The following is a 6,815-nucleotide window of genomic DNA, read 5'->3' as shown; positions in this document are numbered from 1 at the left end:
CAACCCTTCTTGCTCTTTCTCGAAGTGTTTCCCTTCTTTTCTTCAACTGAGAATGCTGATTCTCCCTAGGGCTGCAAAGATTCTTCTCTTCAAAAATTACATGGCATCAAGAAAATCTAGGACACTAAAATCCTCACTGGTTTTGACTACTACGGAGAAAGGCTAGCTAACACAATGGCTTTTGCATGTTCTTATGGCTTAAGGGTTGTTCATTTGTTGGAGCATACAAATCTGGTTGTTTTAGACTTTGTAATTGTTGAATATCTACTTTCTGTAAACATCCATTTTATGGATGTGGGAGGAGCCTTTCAAACACTTCTTTTAAACATGTAAAAAGTTATTTTTCAAACTTCTTGATGGGTTGATTTGTGCTTTTAGCAAAGATTACATCTCTACTGTGACAAAAATCCTCCTAGTGTAAGGATTGGAGAGATGATATCTCTTGCTTTCACAACTATTGTAGAGATGTATATCCCTTGCTTTCACTTCTGTGGCTAACAAATATGGCCATGTCATCTAGCTTACCTTTTATCTACTTAGGCATTGTACATGCTATGTAGCCAAATGCTTGCATGTAATTCCTACCATGACAAGCCTCAAATGGTGTTGGTTTCAAGGCTTTGGTTGGGCATCTATTCAAAACATGTGCATCACACATAATGGCCTTCCATCCAAGATCTACTAAAGATTGTTCGTCCTCTCAACAATACCATTTTGTTAAGGGGTCTATGACAATGTATAGTGGATAAGGCTTTTCCTTGTAAATATGCCATAAAGGAATTTGACATGTGCTCCACCCTATTTGTTCTCACTATATGTACCTTGCAACTTATCTCATTTCAAAACCATGGCAACAAATTGATGAAACGCATATGTACTTATACGACTTCTCCTTCAAAAGATAGACCCAAGTAGAAAAGTCATTTAGAAAGGTCACAAAATACATATGCTGTCCCATGGATGGTTTCCTCAGAGGATCACACACGTCATTGTGTAAGATGCAATTTTCTAACAACCTAAACAAAACCAGCCCTTGGATATGCACCTTTTCCAAAATGTATCTTTCACAAACAGAGGTCTATAGGCATCCTTCACAAACATGTCTTGGAGAGGTCTATATTGTAGGCATATTCAACACCATATTGTGTTTCTGTAGAATCTATAAACTTCCATGGTTTTTGTGGTCAGATCTAGCATGCCGTAATTCTACCTCTTTCTACATAGATGTGATTTTTGCTAGACGAGCATTTTTCTTACTACTTCATCATGTGTACCAAGTAATGCAAACCATGATGAAGAGTGCTTCTCATACTATTTGGTAATTCTTTTCTTGATCTTTGACAATGTACTGATCATACAAAAAACCTTGATTAATACCCATAGTTGATGGGATAGCCACTTGTAATCAAGGATATTAGTGTTACTAGATTATCACATGGTGATATTGGAACATTAGGGCTGAGATGAAAGGCAAACTGCTTCATAGAATTCATGGAAATATCTATTGGTTTAAATGATGAAGAAACTCTACAAATGCAAATGTAGCATTAAAGCAAATCCTTGAAGACAATGCATTACCACATCCTCATCTTCAACAAACAACGCTGGATGGAAGTCTAGAATGCCAACATCATCTTCATTTGGGAATGATGAAGAAGGTTTGTCCTTATGTAGCCCAAACTCCTAGTATGGCATAGTGTAATTGAGGGCTAGTGCTAGCAGATGACATGTGAATTTCAAGGTTAAAATCCCATATTCAAATATACGCATCTATGGTCCCTGTATATATTAAGGTCATAAAACCCTTGGATAATGAAAAGGCTGTTGCATGGCTTGGAGGCAAGGGGATTGGGACTCCTAGTACTTGATTCATCATGTGACAAGTGGCAGGATCTAATAGCTTTTCCCAAGATGGTATTAAAGTAAGGGTAGCCCTATAGATTCTAAAGTTATGATCTATGGCATCTACACACATGGTGACTTTCAGATAGGTATTGCATGAACTTCGAGGAAAACATGCACATCATGGAATGTGATGACCTACTTGGAAAAATGGGTCCTTGTGTGGACCAAACTCCTTGTATGGCATAGTGTAATTGGGGACACCTCGATTTTGGGGTTAAAATCCCATAGACAAATATGTTCATCTATGATCCTTGGATATGTTAAGTTGTAAAACCCTCTCCATAGTGCTACTAGCCTTTTGGACAATAGAGAGGCTCTTCCATGGCTAGGAGGTGGGGAGATTAGGATCTCCCCCTACTCTATGCATCCTCCTATGGTGGCAGGCTCTGGTGGTTTTTGCTATAAGTTTATGCTAGAAATTGTTAATAAAACTTTACAACACCAAAGAAGAAAGAATAATTTCAAGGACAACCTTATATAAAATCTGGCTTGGTTAATTTTGCAATGTCAAGACACCATCAAAGCAAAGGAAATCAAAATGCAAGACACATGATGGATTGAAAAATGCCAATAAACATAGTAAATAGAGCTACTTTGAGCAAGATTATATATATAAAATGGTGAGCAATCCATGTCTGTCATGTGCATGATGCAAGAATATTGTATTCTTATATCAATTTTCTTCTTGTTGGCCACACACATGAAGCCATATTGAGGGATATTTTGAGTATAGCAACTTTCTTCTTGATGCAATAATAGGGAACATAAATCCAAATTAATTCAACTGGTTGTGCAACTTTCTTCTTAATGCAGTAATAGGGAACACAAATCCACACTAATTCAAGTGGTTGCATGCAACACAACTTAGAGGCAGCCTTTTACGTCACTAGCAAACAAGTTGGTTTGCAAAAACACCTCTTGCTTGAATCAAAAAATTTTGTTGATTTAAGTAAGAATTTTATTTCACTCCAAGTGTTGCTTCAACAAATAGTTGCATGCAGCACAACATGAGCAATTGCTGGTTTGCAATACTTGGTGACTTGGCACAATCTTGGTTTGTGGTCAATAGATGTAGCATAGTTTTGGCTATATCTTTTCATTTTGGTGTAGTCCCAATTGCCTCTTGCCATAGATCCTTCTAACATAGGTTGACAATCTCCAACATATAAGATATGATTATCTCACTTTTGGACCCTTAGATATGCTAGATACTTTAGCTCCTTCTTGTGTAGATACTTTAGCTCTTTAGATATGCTAGAAACTTTATCTCCTTCTTGCCTATCTACTTTAGCTCCTTGGATATGATAGATACTTGAGCTCCTTCTTACCTCTTGGTTAGCCCAATCCATTGCCTTCCATATTCTAGAAGGGAAATCCCAAAGTTGAGCAAATTGGAATTTCAAATTATGCGAGCAAGATAAACCAAAGCCTTGAGTTTTCAAAATCAAGGACATCTTTTAGGGGTTCCACAACTAGCATGTTCATCTTAGAGGTAGCTTGTTTCCCATACTTGCCTAAGATTTCTCAGAATTTAGCTTGATGATAGATCTATAAGGGGCTATCATCTCTATGATGCTCCTTCACTTCGCAGTAATAGTAAACCATCATCTCAAGATGTCATTGGAACACCCATCAACGGGGCTATCATTGATTTGATTCATTAGCATAGTGCCTTCATTACAAATCCATTACTTCTAGCTTGGTGATCCTTTCATTATAGAAACACTATACAATTTTGGTGGTCATATAGATGGAACAGTGTTGGATATTCATCTTGAATTCTTATTTGGTGTGCCCTTTATTAGTGTTCCCTTCATTGGGGCACACCGCCCACTACACTGATAGCTTGAAATTAGGACATCTTATTTCCATAGCTTGTTGCCATGGTGAAGGCTCCTCATAATAAGGGTGGCTAGCTTTTTGTTATCCTTTTTCTTGGACTTCTTTTCATCTTTAGAGGATCCTTGAATCTATCATTTCTAACTAATTTGAGTGTCCTCAACCTTCTTCTTTTACTTCTTCTTCTCCTTTTTTCTTGAACATGGTTTTCCCCCATGCATTTCTAGTTTGGCACCTGCATCTCCACCTTATCAATCTTATTTATGGTTAGTGAGGGCATGATACCAACAAATTCCTTCCTCACTCTGGGCATTAGCCAATTGATCATCAATTCTTTGCTAGTTTAGGAGGTCTTCTCAATCCAATTGGTCAAGGCTTGGAAATTTCTAGCGCATTATTTGACACTAATTCTCCTTTCCCTTACTTGATTGTTTATATCTTCTACAAGAGATATACCATCATCTTAACTACCAAACAAGCTATAAGAAAGCAACTTTTATGACATCCCATCTAGTGAAATTTGCATTGTCAAATTGCAAATACCAATTTATGGTTATGCCTTTCACACTTCAAGGAAAATAGATTGATCCAATCCTTGTAATTTGTGACCCCATTGATGGAGTAGAAGGATTTGAACTTTTGAATGTGAGTCTCATGCCTCTTGACCCTGAAATGGGGCAAAGGTACCTTCGTTGTTGCACAAAATTTACCATCATAGCACCAACCACATCTATTGTCCCATTGCTAGTCACAAGTGGATCTGCTTCTAATTCATAGTTTTTGGATTCTTACCCATTAGTGTTACATGCATCAAAGAACATCTAATTGGAATAATGCTGCAATCTTGTACCCTTTGTTCCACTCTCTAATTTTATTCAATCGACTTCGAACTTTGTGTTTACACTTGTCAAATGGATGCAGACATGCCCATGGTCTACAAAGGGATCCATTGTCATCCACAATAAAACCTTCCTATGGTACAATCACTCTTCCCTAGTATGATCACAAAAAAGTGTTGGACATAAAAGAAACCTCCATTAGATTCTAGTTCTAATAGTGAGAAGTAATTGTGGAAAAGATGTGCTATATTTCTATAGAAAGTAGATTATACAAGAACATTTGGAAATGAAAGTAAGGCAAAGAGAGTAATTATGTATAATTCCAAGCTTTACTATAGAGTACAAAACACTTTTAAACTTTTACTATCCATTATAGCTTATAGACAAAGCATACAAAGAGAGCAAATAGCTTTCAATATCAATAACTTCATCGTTTTTCTTCTCTGATGCTAGACGTTTAACCTGTAAATTATAGCCTTGGGTATAATCTAGTGCTAAAAGCATTGCTCTCTCACAGCATGTTCTCTTGGATAGACCATCTCCTTCCTTGCACTTGACATGAACTTGGTACTTGCTCTCAACCATCATGTTGATCTATTTCTCATTATAGCTAATTTCTTACACTACTTCGCATCTACCACCAACACACATGCAATCCACATTGATCATACATGGATACTCGGTGCTCAATGCCAATAGATTGGACCCCTCCAAAATCTATAGAGGCTCTTCTTCAATATCTCGAAGCCCTAATGGGTAATTTGATCCTTTCCTAGAAGACTTCTTAGGATATTCTTGATAAGTTGTATGTCTTGTTCTTTCTTAATTTCTATCCTTTTTTTTGGGTTAACATGCTAGAGACGAATGTTCAATGAGTTTAATTGCAACTTCATTTCCAATGAGATATCATCTCCTAGTTTCCTCTTGAGTGTACTTACACACCTAATTTCAGGGTTTTTAAAGATTCTAGCACCCTAAGATAAACTTTCTCTTTTTCTTCAAATTCCAACTTTCTACAGTATGTATTTCTAGGATTTCTTGCTCTTTCTTGAGCCCTTCTAATGCTATCCTAGGCTAACTTAAGCATTTGACTCATATGTTCAAGAAAGTCTCTAGCTACTTGTACCTTCTTTTTTTTTTAGTCCACCAACCACAATTGGAGCTATATGTTGGAATCCATATATAATCATGAATGGATGAAGACCTATTGTTGAATGTTTTGCACTATTATAACAAATTATAATATTGGTAAATACTATTCGTAGTTAGTTTGCATTTTAGTTTATATGTTTGAAGCATATCTTGAATGACATGAGTGACCCTTTGAATTTGTCCATCTCTCCGGATGGTGTATAGTGCTAAAATTCAAAAAAGTTTTCAAACTCATGAAAATAGCCCTCCAAAAATGATCGTAAAATTTGCTATCTTGGTCACTAACGATACTAGTTTGGTAGCCCATACAATCTGGAAATATGATCCACAATACCTTTGCATTTAATTCATCAAGGAACATTACTTAAATAATGCAAAAAAAGTACAAAATGATAGAACTAACACGTGTCCAATTGCAAAGTTGCTACAAACACAATGACTAGCTATACAATGCAACTTAAGCTTTCATTATGATGATTGCCCTTGAGCCATGCATCCAACCATGAAGAGTCGATTGGTGCTAGAAATTGAAGTTGGGAAGTCATGAGCATTAGGATTGGAGTCCTATGCTTAGATTACACTAGCATTTCCCTCATCCTTACCCCAACTGTGCAATTTGGTTATAGTGTACACAAAAATATATATTAAAGTGCTAACTTATCATCTCCTTTGGGCCTCCTTCAGAATCCCTTGTCCATCCACTAAAAGCAATTCCCTCTCTCTACATTTCCTACACAAAGTTGATCAATCCTCTCATCATTTTGTACAAATTGCAAGACCTCCATTTGCCTTCAAAAAAGAGCCTCTTGACAAAATATGAAGAGGGGAGAGGAGAGGAGTGAAGATGAGGAGAGAGGGCACAGCTAGAGAGCACACCACAAATGACTAACTGTACAGTAGATTTATTTGAAAATATAGAATATCTACAAACCCTTTTAGGGTTAGGGTTAGGGCATCTTACCCTTTCCTTTATAGCCATCTATTGGGTTAATACTATGCACATATCTAACACATGATGTTTAGATGGTTTCTCAACACCTTCCCTCAATATCAACATCATGAAGTAGGCCTTCCCTCAAG

Source organism: Dipteris shenzhenensis, chromosome 5 (genome assembly GCF_047967505.1).
Source record: "Dipteris shenzhenensis isolate YYH24624 ecotype China chromosome 5, Dip_SZ_1.0, whole genome shotgun sequence".
In the NCBI taxonomy this organism is placed as follows: domain Eukaryota; kingdom Viridiplantae; phylum Streptophyta; class Polypodiopsida; order Gleicheniales; family Dipteridaceae; genus Dipteris; species Dipteris shenzhenensis.
The sequence above is the reverse complement of the archived record's forward strand: the minus strand, read 5'-3'. Positions refer to the sequence as shown.